General features: G+C 46.7%; 1 protein-coding gene across 4 annotated transcripts in view; it reads right to left on the bottom strand.

Annotated features, from left to right (window-relative positions):
• LOC105012999 (SH3 and multiple ankyrin repeat domains protein 1) overlaps positions 1–15,478 on the bottom strand; it is a 73,833-nt gene extending 58,355 nt beyond the window's left edge. For all 4 annotated transcript variants that reach the window (XM_034295297.1, XM_034295299.1, XM_034295298.1 and 1 more), the window contains exon 1: positions 15,128–15,478. The gene's annotated coding sequence lies outside the window, so the exon portion shown is untranslated. The remainder of the gene's footprint in view (positions 1–15,127) is intronic.
• Between the last annotated feature and the right edge of the window lie 2,855 nt (positions 15,479–18,333).

Genomic DNA, 18,333 nt, shown 5'->3' on the forward strand with positions numbered 1-18,333 from the left:
GGAATGATTCAATTAAAAAGACATCAGTGATTGGTTACATTGCATACTATGCCAATTTCCCTGTATAACAGGCCATAACTCTATGGGTAGCAGAGATCCCAGCCCCCAACTTGAATATGCCCATAAAGTATATTACATATGTTTCACAAAAATAGAAAATGTGCCAAAATGTAAATTTTCAATATTCATGAACTTTGTATTTTTCGACATTCAGGAACAAATTTGAAGTACTAGCACAGAGTAAAGGAGTAAAGCGTTACAGTATATATCTTTGCCTTGTGTTACCTACAGATGAGACATTATGGATTCTTAAAGAAAGTACAAGCTATTTCATCTTTGATTAATAATATCTGTTATTCTTAAAGCAACACATGTTAATGTCTCCTCTAAAAGGACCCCTTGGTGGAAAACATGAAAATCCAAATCATCATGGCCCAGGTTTGTTCTAGTTCTATTAGGAATCCCCTTGTCTCTCATCTTTGTCAGCATGATAGCTTTTGAAGTCATGTCCAAGAACAACTCCCTCAAATAACTAAGAGAGAACCTGCTGGGACTGGACCAAAGCTGCTGGGACTGGTCCAAAGCTGCTGGGACTGGACCAAAGTTGCATGTGATGAGCAGGTCGGTTTTAGCCGGTCTAACTAGCCAGGTATGTGTGCTGGCTGTAATAAACACTGTGCAACTAGGGAGCAGAGATTACACTACAGATTTACAGTCAGTGACAGAAATAGAGAGACCGTAAAAGACCCAAGCTGAGTCTTGAATGGGATCATCTCCAAAGTAGAACACTGCTTAAAGTATATGGGTTGGTTTGGGAAACACCATTGGAGAGCAGAGAGCTGGACCTGAACTGTCCTAGAGTAGGTTAGGACCGGGTTAAGGTGCAATGGGTCGGACAGCTCCCTATTGTACAACAGTTGCTGAGTTGGTGGTTTGCAAAAGGAGAGTTGGTGGTTGTTATTTGTATTTATTTTTGAACTCTCAGAGAGACTTCATTTGATTTCATGAACTCTACCACATAGGAAACCAGCATAATGTAGTGTTTAACTATTTTAAGTTGGCCAATCAATATCCTTTCAAACAGTCTTGGATATCTCCTTTAGTTCTCTCTGTCTTTTCCTCTCCTTTCGATCTCCACTTTTAATCCAACCCCTCGTTCCTCTTTCTCTCTACTATGGGACACAACTCATATTCTCTCCATTCTCTCTCTCCCTCCTCTCCTGTTTTTCCCTTCTAGACTCTACTCTCCTCATGTCTCTTTTCATCTATCTTTCAATTCTCTCTTCTACTGTCTTCTCCTTCTCTGTTCCTACAAATCCCTTCAAAAGATCCCACATGATAAGGTCCACTCTCCTCTCAGAGTCCCACTTTTCCTTATAGTCTTTCCTCCTCTTTTCTAGCCTCTGATCTCTCCACTACTAGTCTCTCCTCTTCCAGTCTCTCCAAGTATCTTCTCTCCTAATCTCTCTTCTCCTAGTCTCCCCTTCCCTCTCTTAGTTTATCTTCTCCTATTCTCTCCTCTCATATCCTCCCCTTCTAATCTCTCCTCTCCCAGTCTCTCCTCTCCTAGTCTCTCCTCTCATATCCTCCCCTTCTAATCTCTCCTCTCCCAGTCTCTCCTCTCCTAGTCTCTCCTCTCATATCCTCCCCTTCTAATCTCTCCTCTCCCAGTCTCTCCTCTCCTAGTCTCTCCTCTCTCCCCATCGAATTTCTTTCACACATCTATTTCACCTCTTAATTGTGTTTGTGTTTTAAATAATAATATGCTGGAGAAGAATTTCACTGCATTTTTTGCTTTGTGGCGCTACGACTTCAAACTGTTCCAGACTGCAGAGGGGATATGAATGTAGAAGGGTGGCAATTGTTATTTTCCGAAGAAAACGTTCTAACCAGGAAGACTTTAGCGTCGACAGGAGAGAAAAGAGAAGGGCAAATCAATAATTCTTGCATCCTGACACATATGAGTGTCTGTCTCTTAGGAGCCTTCTGCCAGGCAGCTTTTCTGCAGCTGTTAGTTCTGGTGCTGAAGACGACCACTCCAGTTGCCCTAAACCCTGCATGCGTAGGATATCTGGAACATCAACACCCATTCATACTGCCACAGCACAGCCCCACTGTTACTATTAATACTGCCAGCAGCGCCTCTATTATTAATGCACAAAGCCGCCCCACCAATCCAGCCAGCACATAGCATTGCTGTAAAAACTTCATAACCCTCCACTGCCATGACTGGTGCTTAACCCAGAGCCACACACAGTGACACGGGCAGCCCTGGTCAAGGACAAAAGTTCACTGATTACGAGGCAGCAGGGAAGCAATGGGATTTACAGTAACGGCCAAATGAACTACACGATAATGTCACATGCTTATCTGAATGTACGGTCTGGTGGAATCACAGTGGTCCCGCAGGGGAACGGCACCATTATAAGGTGGGACAATGGAGAGGCAGACGCTGCTTGTAGGGCCACAAGCTGTGCTGACACTTAAGTTCACTGCTATAAAACGCTGACAACACACAGTGTCCCAACTAGGTCCACCAAAATCACAGGACCGTATTGCTGTATGAAACAGGATCAATCAAGTTGCCCTCATTCAAATGAAATCACAGACTTTCAACACATCTCATGATTACAACCAAAAATTAAACCCTTAAACAGAAAACTAAAGCAACATGATGGCTGGGGGTAGTACCAAGGCCACATCCAATCACATGTTCTGATCCACGGGGGCCGCCGGTCCTGTGATCAACGTCCGGGCTGGGCCGGCTCCTTACCAAGCATCTGATTCTATAAATAGATCCACTTTGATGATGCAGTTGTGACTGCTGGGAAAACTCCCATCCTGCTCTTCACCCCTTCTCCGCTCAATGGCACAATTAGCACTAATAAACTCCCAGCCAATCCCTGCTGCATGGTGACTGTTGCCAACACCTCCCTCTAATTGCTATGAATGGGATCATTGTAATGCACCAGACGTGGGTCTGCGAAAGGGTGGGGTGAAGACTTCAGACAGACAGACAGAGACAGACAGGCAGACAGACAGGAGGTGAGACAGACAGGGACAGACAAACACAGAGAGAGAGAGACAGAGACAGAGAGACAGACAGACAGAGACAGACAGGCAGACAGACAGGAGGTGAGACAGACGGGGACAGAGAGAGAGACAGAGAGAGAGACAGACAGAGACAGACAGACAGAGAGAGACAGACAGACAGAGATACAGACAGACACAGACAGTGAGAGACTGACAGACAGACGGAGACAGACATACAGACAGACATACAGAGAGAAAGAGACAGACAGAGACAGACAGAGAGATAGAGACAGCGAGACAGAAAGCAACACAACGACAGAGAGACAGACAGAGAGTGAAAGACAGAGAGAGGGAAAGCGACAGACAGAGAGAGAACGAGAGAAGTGGCTGGTTTATCTGGCCCCTGTCCTACAAGAGCACAAAGCAACAACACAACACTGCACATCCACCCCAGGTCACCTCACACTGTGGCATGAGACAGACAGCAATGGGTTATTTCTGAACCCTTATCACTAACCAGCCAGTAGTACTGGTTCATTTACGTTTATGTCCTCCTATCTTGCAAATCCAAGATTCAATGTTCTCTCTGAACATGCAGCCATTGTCTGACAGTAAATCCAGCTCCAGTATGTCCTACTCCCCGTGTGTCAGTGATGACAGCTTGAAGCATCCAGCCCTCCAGCCATCAGACATTTTCACACCAGGGCAACGCCACTGTGTCTCTTAATGACTTCTCAAATGGAAGTATCGTAAACACCCCATTGGACCAGAGAAAAAGACATGACAGAAGCAACAGATGGAAAGAGGTATTAGCACAGACAGAGAAGAGATAGGAATCAGGAGGAAAGAGAGAAAAAGGACGAGAAAAAGAAAGGACGATACTAAAGTAGGACAGAACGCAAGGGATGCGTATGTCCCAGATCAGTCGTTTACCGCGGGCAGGAGAAAAAGATAGGAAGCGAGAGAGAAAGAGAGAGTAAACGAGTGGGCTAAATCTGGAGTCATGAACTATCCCCCCAGAGCAACATAGCAAATATTGAAGAGGAAGTAATCCTCCACTCACTCTCTGAACTTAAACACACCAGGAAAGAGAGGCAGGAGGGCAACACACCCCAGTCTCTTACCGTGTGTGAGAAGGTGAGAGGGCACAAAAGAACACAGATGAAGGAAAGGTAGCAAATATTTGTAATTGAACAGATAATACTGAAAACAGACAGAATCATATAGAAGTTAGATTTTGTGTTTTTTTTTTATTATAAATACAATGTAGAAAAGAAAGGAACAGAAAATAATGACAAAATACAATATCTTCTTAAAAGTTCCCTAACCAGTAATTTGTGTTAATAGTCGCCAAACTCAAAGTATTTCTGTTTTGTGTAAAGCGGCTTACATATTTTTCTGAGATAATCTGGTTGTATGTTCATTTTAAGGCAGTTCATTGCATTGTATTGAATCGCTGTAATGATATGATACAGCCTCAAACAATTTCCCACAGAAAAGACAGGAAGTATCTGAAATATCATTGGTTTTAAATAGAAAAAAATTTATCTTAGAAAAATTCACAGAACTTCTGTATAAAGGACATCCTACACACTCCCTAACTCTGCACAATGTCACCTGATCTCACAAAGAAGGTAAGAGAGCTTTGCTGAAAAATTCACATTATTGGTAAGGGAGACATTTAGCATTGACCAGGAAGTCAATTCATGTATAAACATTGTGAACTTCTAAGGGCTGTGTTGCTCAGAAGAAATGCCAGCCTGCTCAGACATGCACAACTTCACTGTGTTCTCCCTATTAGTTCACACTGAGCAGTCTATCAATTATTTCCCCAAATGTGATTGAATCAGACCATTTTCAGTGCAACAAACTCAAAAATACAATTCAAGATTGAGTCTGTGATTTTGTTGTACTGTAGCAACAGCCAGCCAATCGGAATAGAATTCATCTGACAAACGGTCTGTCCTTCCAGTGGGTTAATGCTCTTTTCAGATCCAAGCTACAGTATGACCAGAGCAAAGATGTGCGTGCAGCACATTGATATTCTTTGATTGTTAGCGGTTAATTAGTCCAGCAACGGGGGAGTTACAGTGCCCGACGTCATCACAACACGTGCACCCTACATTTCAAGATGCCTTTGAAACAAGAGATAAATACCTTGTTCTTGACGTAAAGTGCCTTTTTTAGAGACACACTCCTGGACTAAACCTCCCATTTTGGGCCTGGTGTGTAATACGTTGTTTCTATGTGCATAACTTATTTATTTAAAATCACTATCCTATCTACCTTGCCACCTTAACGTGGGAGGGAGTGACCCTAGGAGCTATGTTGTCTGGGGCTATAAGCCCCTGGTAGGGTCTCCCAAGGCAAACAGGTCCTAGGCGACTGGTCAGACTAAGAGTGGTTCAAAACCCTTTTAATGATGAGAAAAATGTTGAGGTCCGTGACGTCGCCCGGTATGGCACAGCCTGGGCCCCACCCTGGAGCCAGGCCTGGGGTTGGGGCTCGTACGCGAGCGCCTGGTGGCCGGGCCTTTCCCCATGGGGCCCGGCCGGGCTCAGCCCGAAGGAGCAACGTGGGGCCACCTTCCCGTGGGCTCACCACCCACAGGAGGGATCATAAGGGGTTGGTGCAGAGAGGATAGGGCGGCAGTCGAAGGCGGGGGCCTAGACAACCCGATCCCTGGACACGGAAACTAGCTCTAGGGACGTGGAACGTCACCTAACTGGCGGGGAAGGAGCCTGAGATTGTGCGTGAGGTTGAGAGGTTCCGATTAGAGGTAGTCGGGATCACCTCTACGCACGGCTTGGGCTCTGGAACCACACTCCTTGAGAGAGGATGGACTCTTCACCACTCTGGAGTTGCCCATGGTGAGAGGCGGCGGGATGGTGTGGGTTGGCTTATAGCTCCCCAGCTCTGCCGCCATGTGTTGGAGTTTACCCCGGTGAACGAGAGGGTTGTTTCCCTGCGCTTACGGGTCGGGGATAGGTCTCTCACTGTTGTTTGTGCCTACGGGCCAAACGGCAGTGCAGAGTACCCGACCTTCTTGGAGTCTCTGGGAGGGGTGCTGGAAAGTGCTCCGACTGGGGACTCTATCGTTCTACTGGGGGACTTCAACGACTGGATCCCGAGGGAGGCTGGAGATATTGAGTCCAAGTGGACCATGTTCTCCACCGCCATTGTCGAAGTGGCCGCTTGGAGCTGTGGCCGAAAGGTCTCCGGTGCCTGTTGAGGTGGCAATCCCCGAACCTGGTGGTGGACACCGGATGTAAGGGATGCCGTCAAGCTGAAGAAGGAGTCCTATCAGGCCTGGTTGGCTTGTGGGACTCCTGAGGCAGCTGACAGGTAACGGCAGGCCAAGCGGACTGCAGCCCGGGTGGTTGTGGAGGCAAAAACTTGGGCCTGGGAGGAGTTCGGTGAGGCCATGGAAAAGGACTATTGGCTGGCCTCGAAGAGATTCTGGAAAAACCGTCGAGGGAAACAGTGCCCTACCAACGCTGTTTACAGTAGAGGTGGGCAGCTGTTGACCTCAACTGGGGATGTCGTCGGACGGTGGAAGGAGAACTTCAAGGATCTCCTCAATCCCGCCGTCACGTCTTCCATTGAGGAAGCAGAGGATGAGGGCTCAGAGGTGGACTCGTCCATCACCCGGGCTGAAGTCACAGAGGTAGTCAAGAAACTCCTCGGTGGCAAGGCACCGGGGGTGGATGAGATCTGCCCTGAGTACCTCAAGTCTCTGGATGTTGTGGGGCTGTCTTGGTTGACACACCTTTGCAACATCGCGTGGCGGTCAGGGACAGTGCCTCTGGGATGGCAGACCTGGGTGGTGGTCCCTCTTTTTAAGAAGGGGGACCAGAGGGTGTGTTCCAACTATAGGGGGATCACACTTCTCAGCCTCCCCAGGAAAGTCTATGCCAGGGTTCTGGAGAGGAGAATACGGCCGATAGTAGATCTTCGGATTCAGGAGGAACAGTGTGGTTTTCGTCCGGGCTGTAAAACACTGGACCAGCTCTATACCCTCTACAGGGTGTTGGAGGGTTCATGGGAGTTTGCCCAACCAATGTGTTTTGTGGATTTGGAGAAGGCATTCGACTGTGTCCCTCGCGGCATCCTGTGGAGAGTGCTTCGGGAATATGGGGTCCTGGGTCCTTTGCTAAAGGCTGTCAGGTCCCTGTACGACCGAAGCAGGAGCTTGGTCCGCATTGCCGGCAGTAAGTCAGACTTGTTCCCAGTGCATGTTGGACTCTGGCAGGGCTGCCCTTTGTCGCCGGTTCTGTTTGTAATTTATATGGACAGAATTTCTAGGCGCAGCCAGGGGCCGGAGGGTGTCAGGTTTGGGGACCACACGATTTCGTCTCTGCTCGATGTTGTCGTGTTGGCCCCTTCAAACCAGGACCTTCAGCATGCACTGGGACGGTTTGCAGCCAAGTGTGAAGCAGTGGGGATGAGAATAAGTACCTCCAATCGGAAAAGGGTGGCTTGCCCAATTCAGGTTGGTGGGGAGTGCCTGCCTCAAGTGGAGGAGTTTAAGTATCTAGGGGTCTTGTTCACGAGTGAGGGAAGGATGGAACGGGAGATTGACAGACGGATCGGTGCAACTTCTGCAGTAATTCAGTCGATGTATCGGTCTGTCATGGTGAAGAAAGAGCTGAGCCGCAAGGGGAAGCTCTCGATTTACCGGTCAATCTACGTTCCTACTCTCACCTATGGTCATGAGCTTTGGGTCATGACCGAAAGGACAAGATCCTGGATACAGGCGCCCGAAATGAGCTTTCCCCGCAGGGTGGCTGGGCGATCCCTTAGAGATAGGGTGAGAAGCTCGGTCACCCGGGAGGAGCTCAGAGTAGAGCCGCTGCTCATCCACATCGAGAGGGGTCAGCTGAGGTGGCTTGGGCATCTGTTTCGGATGCCTCAGGAACGCCTTCCTGGGAAGGTGTTCCGGGCCCGTCCCACCAGGAGGAGACCCTGGGGAAGACCTAGGACACGCTGGAGGGACTATGTCTCCCGGCTGGCCTGGAAACGCCTCGGTGTCCCCCCAGAAGAGCTGGAGGAAGTGTCTAGGGAGAAGGAAGTCTGGGCATCTCTGCTTAGACTGCTGCCCCCGCGACCCGGCCCCGGATAAGCGGAAGATGATGATGATGATCCTATCTCAGTTTTGCTCAGAATTTCGAAAGCGATGACATCACATCGTAACATAAATGACATAGCACACAATTTTAGGAGACCCATTTTGGCTCAAAATTCCCACGTTTACAACCAGCTGGAATGGCCTGTTTTCAAGGGAAAATCAATAGATAAATATCCGCACACAGCTGGAAAGGTACTATGCAGGTGCAATGATCATATTTGTTTTTGAACGAAGTAAGTGGAAATTGACTAGTTTGAAGGTTTTTGGATATGATGCAGTTAGTCATATAAAATTAGAAAGAAGTATGAGACGAAAGTATGTTCGCAATGACAAGCATGTACATCAAACATGTTTTTATTATAATGCCAAATAAAATGCATCAGTTGTCTGATTATGAGTGAATAACAAAATGTAACAGTGACAGGACTGCACTCCAAGGCCTGTACGCTACATCATTTATATATTTGCACAGAAAATAGTGCTATTAGAAGAACAAAATAATTTTTTCACCATTCAATGTTAGATGATCTCTCACTGAGGGACTTAGTCAGTGGGCCAAGATAAGCTGTAATACATAAATCTGTTTCATTAAAGAGCCATTACAATATACACTATATATGAATACAGAGAATAGGTAGGAAACAGTTTTAGGGTAACTAGGAACCCTAGCTCAATCAGTCAATTAGAAAACCAAAGATACCTTATTACAAACAAAAATGTCTGTCTTTGGCTTTAACCCCTTAAATGGTCTGGGACACTATGAAGTCCATGGAAAATTAAATACCAAGTCTCAGCTGCCTAAAGCACAAAAGGTGATAACATTCTGACAAAGCCAACATAATGGAGAGCTTGAATGTCTGACAAACCAACTAAAACATTTGTCAGCCCCACTGTAAGCTCTCTCTGGTGCAGTCAGGCTTCAGAGCTGGCCATCAGGACACTGCAGGTCCTAAAGGACATGATGCATGATGCTGTCCACAAGAAGCAGTAACGTGAGGCTGGTTTTATTGCCCTGGCTACATTGTATTACTCATTTTTCACCTCTTTCTTTCCTCAGCTTTCCACTTTTGATCTCACCATTTCCCAGTCCCAACCCCCCCCACATGGCAGGCAATGTTCTTGACCTTATCTTCGCTATGTACCCTTTGTTTACTCATCTCACTACAATCCCCCTCCAAGTCTCTGATCACCACTCTGTCTCCTCTCTTTCTGTCTTCTTCAACCCTACCCCTTTAGCCTCTAATCAGATGGTCATGTCAAGTTGCAATTTGAATTCTCCCCTGTTACTCTTTCCTCCTCCATTCTGTCATCTCACCCCTCTCTTAAATCCTTCTGCCTTTCCAACCTCACTCTCCTCCCTCTACGCATCTCATGACTTGACGTCCCCTCTCTTCCTGGTCAGCTCGGCCCTCCCATCCTGCTCCATGGCTAAGTGATTTACTGACAGCTTACAGAAGAGGACTGAGGGCAAGAGGATATGGATAAAAGCAAACATCTGAATGACCTATCATCCTTCTACTCTCAAGCTTCTTTCTCAAACCCCAGGAAACCCATTGCCATAATATCCTCTATTCTTAATCCACCTCCTCCAGCTCCATCTTTCCTCTCTGAGAACCACTTCGAAAACAAACTGTATGAATTCCACACCTCATAAACACAGCCTACTCAGTCCACTAGTCCCTCACATACAGACCTTGTCTACACATTCATCTATTTTTTCCTGCTCTCTCCGGGTGTAATCCTACAACTCGTCATATCTGGTCATTCGTCAAACTGCCCCCTCAACCCCATCTCCAACGCAAAATGACATCATTACATTTTGTGTTGGAGATGTCTTTCCTTTCCAAAAAAAACATGCTCACTCTCCAAGTCTCCCATTAACCCTCAGAGGAACGGTTTACTAGACCCTTACCAATCTGGATTCTGCTCGGGTTACTCATCCAAGACCACTGTCATTGTGTCACGGTGGCTCTCCACCCTACTAAGACTGTCCCTCTCACTGCTGAAATAATCCGCCTAGATCTACATGCTGCCTTCTACACTGTTAACCATCAGATCCTACTCTTGATCCACTCAGGACTGGGCATCTTGGGCTCTGCACATTAGTCTGGGTCCCCAGACTTGGAGTTGAGAACCCCTGCTTTAAATGGATCTTTGAGGAACTACTTAAAAAGGTGTTCTTTGAATAAAGTTCTCTCTCTTCAACTACGTTTGTCTGCTCCACTAGAATGTTGATGGTGTTTTTTTGAAATGCTCATTCAATCCCTTGATTCCTAACATTAACTAGACCAATCGTAAGCCATGGTTCACAATTGCCCTAACCCTGCCCCACTCTCTCTTCCTCTTGGCTCCCGCTCCTGCCAATCACAACTCTTCTCTGACTTGGCACTGCAGTGGTGCCCCCATCTTCCACTTGAAACTAAGACAGCAGAGTCCTGGCCATTGTGCTGTTGTCCTTCCCAGCTACCAGAAGATGAATGCAGCCACTGCATGACGCTCTGACTCAAATATAAAAACAATGTTGTTAGTTTGACGGTCAATGAGTCGTTGCCAGTCATGATGTGAAATTGCAATCTGTTTGCCTGCCTATCAACGTGAGTGGTTGATGCTGTGTTTCTGATCCATCGAGCACTAAGTGGTGGTGTGGTGCGTAGGTGGTGAGCACAATCCTGCATGATAAGAGTATTTCAGCTTAGCGTATTGACATGAGAGGGCCACTTGAGGTACAAAGACATTGTCATGACAGGATGCCCACGCGCTGACACAATCATCAGGACAAGGCGCGAATACCGGTCTCAGTACCAAAATACAGCCTTGCAGTGGTGGAGGAGTGGGGAGGAAGACGTGCAGTGGAGGGGTTTCTCCATGCTGGGCAAAGGAGGAAGAAGGACAGTGGAGGGGTTTCTTCATGCTGGGAAAAGGAGGATGAAGGGCAGTGGAGGGGTTTCTTCATGCTGGGCAAAGGAGGAAGAAAGGCAGTGGAGGGGTTTCTTCATGCTGGGAAAAGGAGGATGAAGAGCAGTGGAGGGGTTTCTTCATGCAGGGCAAAGGAGGATGAAGGGCAGTGGAGGGGTTTCTTCATGCAGGACACAGGAGGATGAAGAGTAGTGGAGGGGTTCTTCATGCAGGGCAAAGGAGGATGAAGGGCAGTGGAGGGGTTTCTTCATGCAGGACACAGGAGGATGAAGAGTAGTGGAGGGGTTCTTCAAGCAGGGCAAAGGAGGATGAAGGGCAGTGGAGGGGTTTCTTCATGTTGGGCAAAGGAATGTCTGTTTCTGTTCCAGTTTTGCGATTGGTCAATCTTTTCTGCCACTACGGCTAATTTTAGATACTCCCTTGTGTGCCTCTGTCTTACTAGCCACCCTGTCGTCCTCTCATCCCTCCCTCTCATTCCTCCCTCTCGTCCCTCCCTCTCACCACCCACATATTCACAGCTAATGTATGCGTGTGTGTGTGTGCACTATGATTCATCAATAGTTTCATCAATAGTATAACTTTCTCTTCTGCTTTGTTAATTACACCCCTCCTTTCTCCACCCCCCACCCTCCCCACACACACATCCACCCACCCAGCCTCCCTGTGCGTCATCAAGTCCCACCACCTATCAATTCCATCTCTGTGGGCAGTGACCAGCGTTCAGCCCAATGGCTGATATGAGCAAGGACAGCGATAAAGACATACTCACCACTCAGTGCATCACCTTGTTCTGATCTAAAACCTATTCTCACATGGACAAGCTAAACCACCTGTTAGTGTGTGTGTGTGTGTGTGTGTGTGTGTGTGGGTGGGTGGGTGTTTGTGTGATCCACGCCTACAGTATATTTACATGTGGGGACCTGATGTTCCCAGAACGATAGTAAAACCTAAATAATTATTCCACACAAGGTTTTTTGGCAGGTACCTACTACAGAAAATTGGATTAACAGGTTAGATTTAGGGTAAAACATATAGTTGTGCACAAGGTTAGAATTCAGGTTACTTTAGGATTCAGGCATAATTGGTTAAGGGTCAAGCTTGACCATAGGGTGATGTTAGAACTGGGCTTTCTTATGTTTAGGCATTGTGGGTAAGGTTAGGACTATGTTTAAAGAACATGGACTTCTTGTTTTCTAGTCCACACCAGGGTAGAAATACAAGGCTCTGAGTGTGTGTGTGTGTGTGTGTGTTAGTATGTGTGTTTGTAGAGTAGGTTGCTATGGGTACATGCAGGCATGTGTGGAAATGTATTTAAATGAAACTATATTTGAAATAATGTAAGCTTGTTAGTTCACTTGTGTACTTATGTGTATCTAAATGTATGATTACATGAAGAACTGGAGATTCAGTGGTATAGTGTTGGGTACATACGCATATAGGCTTTATTCTATATAACATACACTTGTGTTTTTTCTTACAGCACTGAGTTTGTTAAAAGTTACTTTATTAAGTAATGTGTACTTAGTGTTACGGTTGTGAGGTTGTCTCAGGTAGTTATCTTGGACAGTATTCTAAATGACTAAAATGTGACATCAAGGTAGTGTAGGGTGTGGAGGAATATACCTTGTCAGTTAATGAAGCTGATGGAGGAATATACCTTGTCAGTTAATGAAGCTGATGGAGGAATATACCTTGTCAGTTAATGAAGCTGATGGAGGCATATACCTTGTCAGTTAATAAGGCTGATGGAGGCATATAACTTGTCAGTTAATAAAGCGGATGGAGGAATATACCTTGTCAGTTAATAAAGCTGATGGAGGAATATACCTTGTCAGTTAATAAGGCTGATGGAGGCATATAACTTGTCAGTTAATAAAGCGGATGGAGGAATATACCTTGTCAGTTAATAAAGCTGATGGAGGAATATACCTTGTCAGTTAATAAAGCTGATGGAGGCATATACCTTGTCAGTTAATAAATCTGATGGAACAGATCCCCAGATTCTAGCCCATTTTACTCCAATTGGAAACAATGGCCTTTCCTCTTTAACTCCACAGCAGGTTCCAGAGAACTGAAGATCGAGACATGTCCTACCAAAAAGGAGTCATAGAGTGCATTGAGACAAAACAGCTCTGTTCGCCATTCACCCTGGCCGTTATGGTGTCAACTGGTGAGGAGGAAACACTGTGCTCTGTTGGTAAGCTGCAGCCAGGACTTGGACATAGTATTGTAAGGTAATTTGACTTGGAAAACTATCAGTTTAGAGAAAAAATCATTCTTCACATTTCAAACAAAGGAATTGTGAATAATCACAAGCCAGTTTCACGCATTAAAAATATATGTCCTTCTGTCCCTGAGTAAGCACATTATACCTAATATCTCCCCAGATTGTGTTCTCAGTCATACTTAATTTCAATGTTCCGATTTTGGCTTGGCTACAGTACTTAAAAAGAAGCTAAGATGTACCTCATAATCTGAAGTAAAAACAGGAGAAATACAGTATAACAATAATAAAAGTCTTAGCCTGACAGAATGTCATGTTTTTGCATCAATCCATTGGCCACTTCTGTTTGACAATAGCCCCTGCAATCTCCATTGAAATGAAAGAGTAACTAGGGTTACGGTTATTATATGCTGGTGCAAATTGGCTCAGTGGTCCCTAGGGAGGACAGGTGGATGTCTGACAGGGTTGCCTTATCTCGTTGCACTGTAGCATCTCATTGATGCTCCTTCAGGCAACTGTGAGCTCAATGGTGTTGGTTGGGGATGTGTTTGTGTGTGTGTGTGTGTGTGTGTGTGTGTGTGTGTGTTTGTGTGTGTGTGTGTGTGTGTATGTACTGGCCAAGTGATCGGTGTGACAATGACTTCTAAAGATTTTTTCCTCAGATCCCAAAAGTGGCCCTCTGTTTTGGTAATAAATGTCACATCTTGTTGCTTTCAGTTTAAAAGGTGCAACTTTGAGAGAGAGAGAACCTAATACTGTTTTCCCAAATGTAAAATCAGTGATCTTTTTCTTTTGTATTGCTAAACGTATTTTCTGCGCTTCTTCCTAGGCACCTAGCAATTCCTGTTCCACGCACACTTTTCACTCCAACCAGGATATCATGCAGATCAGTGGGGACGCGCTCGCGAGACTGACCACCTCAGCTGTTTTGCAAGTGCCCGACCCTCCTGAGGGAGGCGCCAGTGTGACATGAGTCAAGGAAATCCCTGCCGATGATGTTTAACCCCCCACCAGCCGCAACTCCAGGCAGCGCTACGGCGCTGTGTAGGTGTCCGTCTTTGTGCCAGGTCATGCGTGGTGATTCCACCCAGGTAGAGATAGACTGTGTGCTTCCTTTCAAACGGTAGTTAGCCTTCCCGTGTGAGCACTGATCACGTCCATGAGCTGCCCTGACTGTTCACAAGTCCATCACCATCCCTGCAACAGCCCTCAGTAGGCGGCATGCCAACGTATGTGGGTGGGTGTGTATCAGACTGTGGCAGAATGTTATAGGCACTACCCTTAAAATAATGCATCCTTTATGCCTTGTATTGAACACCACTTCCAGTAGGATTCTCTACCGAAAATCGGCTATCGCACAGCAATGAATGACCTTTCGCTAATTCAGTAGTTCTCTGCTGCTCTGTGATCTTAGTGTATTCAGTCCCACTTTCTTATTCTATCTCTTTTTCTTGTCTAGGGTACTGCCATCAGAGAGTAATCTGCTGCAAAAATGTAAACGCTGACCCAACTCTCGCTCCTATGTATTCTGGCCGTTCACCAGCTCTTGATTGCTTTCTTACTTCATTTTGCTGTCAGTTTTATCCCCGCGGTCCTCCTCTACAGTCACGGTATTTATATTACTCTCCTTCCGTCCACCTGACAAGGAATTAGACCCATTGCACACAATGTAACAACTTGAACGCACAACCCTCCCCCATCGAGTCGCTCTGTTAGATTACATAGCTGCCTCCCGGAGACGCTCCTCATCTGCTTGCCTGGCAATAAGCCCCCCCATGCACCTAACCCCCTCTCTGGCTCGGGTGCAGAGAAACCACATCACTTACTGTTCTTCTTCTGACAGACGGCTTATAGATCCCTCCTCAGGAGACGGAGAGTGACACGAGGGATGCAGCGAGGGCAGGGGTGTCCCAGCCGCTGACAGGAGTGCACGCCGAAAAGCAAAAACCAAGAGAGTGGGCAGCTAAAAAAAGAAAGAAGGAAAAAAAAGAACTGATGAAAAGGGAGAGATCACCGCTGATGCCGAGGCCTTTGGAAATCACATTTGACGTGTTGTCCGGTGTGTCTGTGCGCTGGAGGGCGATGCATATTCTCCACGGCCAGTGGGTTTTCTAGCGCCAGGCAGCGCAGCAAACTGGTAACACTTGTGTTTCCTCCGTCCTGACAGTCTCGCTCTCCTTCTCTCTTCCCCTGTAGCACGTTCAAACAGCCCTGATCTCTCTCTCTTTCAGCTGGTTGGTTGGTTTCTTTTCCTTTATCCCCCTCCCATACCTGCGTGACTCTTTCTCAATCTCTAGCGCTCTTGCCCCTCCCCCTTCTCTTTTCCTGTTCTTGCTCTCTCTATCTCTCTCTCTCTCTCTCACTCTCTCTCTCGCCTCCATCAGCGCCGAGATACAGGGCATACCACTCTCCTCCTCTCTTCCCTCATCTCATATCCTCTGTCTCTCACTCTCCTTCCCTCTCTTTGATGTTTTGAGGAGTTCTGGAGTATTAGCTGGGAGAAGATTTCCCCTACAGAGCTGAAGACACTACAGTACCCAGACAGAGGAACCACCCAACACCAGACTTCACAGGGATAGATATCCATTACACTGTCACATGAACGTGCCACGCAGTATCGCGGTGACACAAATGAAATAAATAGATTGAACTAAATGATCCAATCGTTTTCATCAAGTCCACCATTATTTTCATAATCAAATTATCCCCCTGAACAAACAGACTGGGCTGATGCCATGCAACACACACACACACGCACACGCTACATATTGAAATATGAATAAAGAATGAAAGGGATGTGTATAAGAGGATGAAGGGAACCAATGCAGCAATGCTGATTATCATACAGAGAGACTGTGGGGGAAAGAGAGACTGTGAGTGTGTGTGTGTGTGTGTGTGCGTGTGCGTGTGTGCATGTGTGTGTGTAGAAGGGGGAGCATTCTAACTGACAAGTTGAAATGAACGGCAAGTAGAATTGGCTTCCATTGTGCCAATCATGGTTGAGTGAGGCATGCCAAAGTTACTAGGGGGCTGTGATAGCTGACACACCACCTCCATGGCTCAGCCACGGCAGCCTTCAGGGGAATTTGTCAGCACTTCAATAAATATCAATGATTAAGCATGAACATTAGGTCCTACCTAATCCTCCTGGTTCCCGGGAAGATGAGCTGCTGCCTAGCTAGACAGGAGCTAATTGGAATCCAAATAAACAAATCAATTCCAAGGCAATCCCCTGCCTAGCCGTGATGTGAGTGCCCGTCAATCCCCTCTACACAGACCATCTACGCAGACCATCTACGCAGACCATCTACGCAGACCATCTCATTGCATCTACCTGGCTGAAATATAATACGAGAAATGTATTAACATGGTATATTAACATGTTACTAAACTGTAGTGATCCTGTGAAAACAATAAGGGCCAAGAAAAATGTAATCCCCCAAAGTGTGATCCTTCAGGTCAGGTGATCTAACTACCCTTGTAAATGTAAATGTCATTTTTAATTGTTTAATTGTATAATTGTTATACTGATATTGCGTAGATGTGTCTTTATGTGGTACTAACGTTGAATTATTAGCTTCTCCCGAGTGTGACTGGGTGACTGCATTTGTCTATCCTTGAGAGACCTTGTGTGGTAAGCTGAATTGAGAGCAAGCAGACTGGCTTAAAACTACTTGCAGGAGGAAGAAGCCGTAATAATGATAGTCGCGGAGTTGACATACGTATTCGGTCTTTTCTCTCCTACATGTTTGCTTTAGCCCCTGCCATAATTCACACTAATGCACTGACACCCCCAGCAACGGACAGTCATTTAGAGCTTCAGCCTCTTGTCACCTGGGAAATAATGTCTAGCGGCACTACATCCTTCTAAGCCTCTCCACACCCATCTGCTTCCCCTCTCTCCGGCCCCAGTCTCTCATCTCCTCCATCTTTCCCTGGCTCTCTAAATCCATCTCTTTTCTCGGTCTGCCCTGCTCTCTCCGGCTGAACACGTTTCTCAGAGTTACAAATGGGGTGTTCTCTTCTTTCCGCTTCAACGGCAGGCTGGTTGAACTGTGCTCCGTACAGTCCTCTACTCAAAAACCCAGTCCAGTCAGTCAGTCAGCCATCCCTAACGCCGCGCCCACACTACGCCCCGGGTCTGCGCTAGCCTACTCCGTGACCCCCCGGCAGCCTGGAGTCACCAGAGGAAGTTCCACACGAAGAGCAACAACTTGCATGTACTTAAATGGAATTGTGATGTTCAGAAGAGTAAGAGAAAGAGTGGGTGAGGAGGGTAGGTGTTTCTGAATAACTGACACAGAGGTAGGTCACCACGGTTAAGGACGGCTGACGCATTTCGCGCCGACAGCTGCGATTTCGTCAGGCTGTGTTCAGGCGGAGCGGATGAAGGGCGGCGGATTACAGTGATCGAACCCCCCCCCCGCTACCTTGGTGCCATTTAATAGCAATCCACATCACCTTTTGTGCCCGTATGATCTACGTGTGGTTGTCAGTGCGTACGAGCACTGACGCCAAGCGTTGTAGGACCATTCAGAAGTTGGTGCAACACCTCAAGGGATCCAGTCTTTCTCAGCACAGTTTGCCTCTCCCCCGCTCTCTGCTCTGCCTGTCCTCATTATGGAAAGGCTGTTCCACTTGGCATCAAGTTAACCCCTCACTTTCCACAGAGAAAAACCAAGTGGGTCACAGGCTGTGAATGAGAGACGGATTGGGAGAAAATAATTAAGGTGGAGAAAGGGAAGACAGAGGCTGAAATATGGGAGGTTACAAAATAAGAGAGGAGTACAGGAGGGGGAGACCAGGAAACAAGGTCAGAAACGAGCGGGAGAAGAAAAAAAAAAGCATAAACGTGCAACTCTGGTGGGTGTGGTAATGGAGACGATGACATGGAAAATGGATAAAGGTATACCGTGACAGGACAACGGTCACACGCTCCAAGGCCAGTTTATTAGGCGGAAAAGCCCGTTGGTGAGAACTCCCTCCTACACTGTGGGTCATGGTGGTTATTGCTGGTTCCACAGGTCATGAA

This window comes from Esox lucius, chromosome 11 (assembly GCF_011004845.1).
Source record: "Esox lucius isolate fEsoLuc1 chromosome 11, fEsoLuc1.pri, whole genome shotgun sequence".
Taxonomy (NCBI): Eukaryota; Metazoa; Chordata; class Actinopteri; order Esociformes; family Esocidae; genus Esox; species Esox lucius.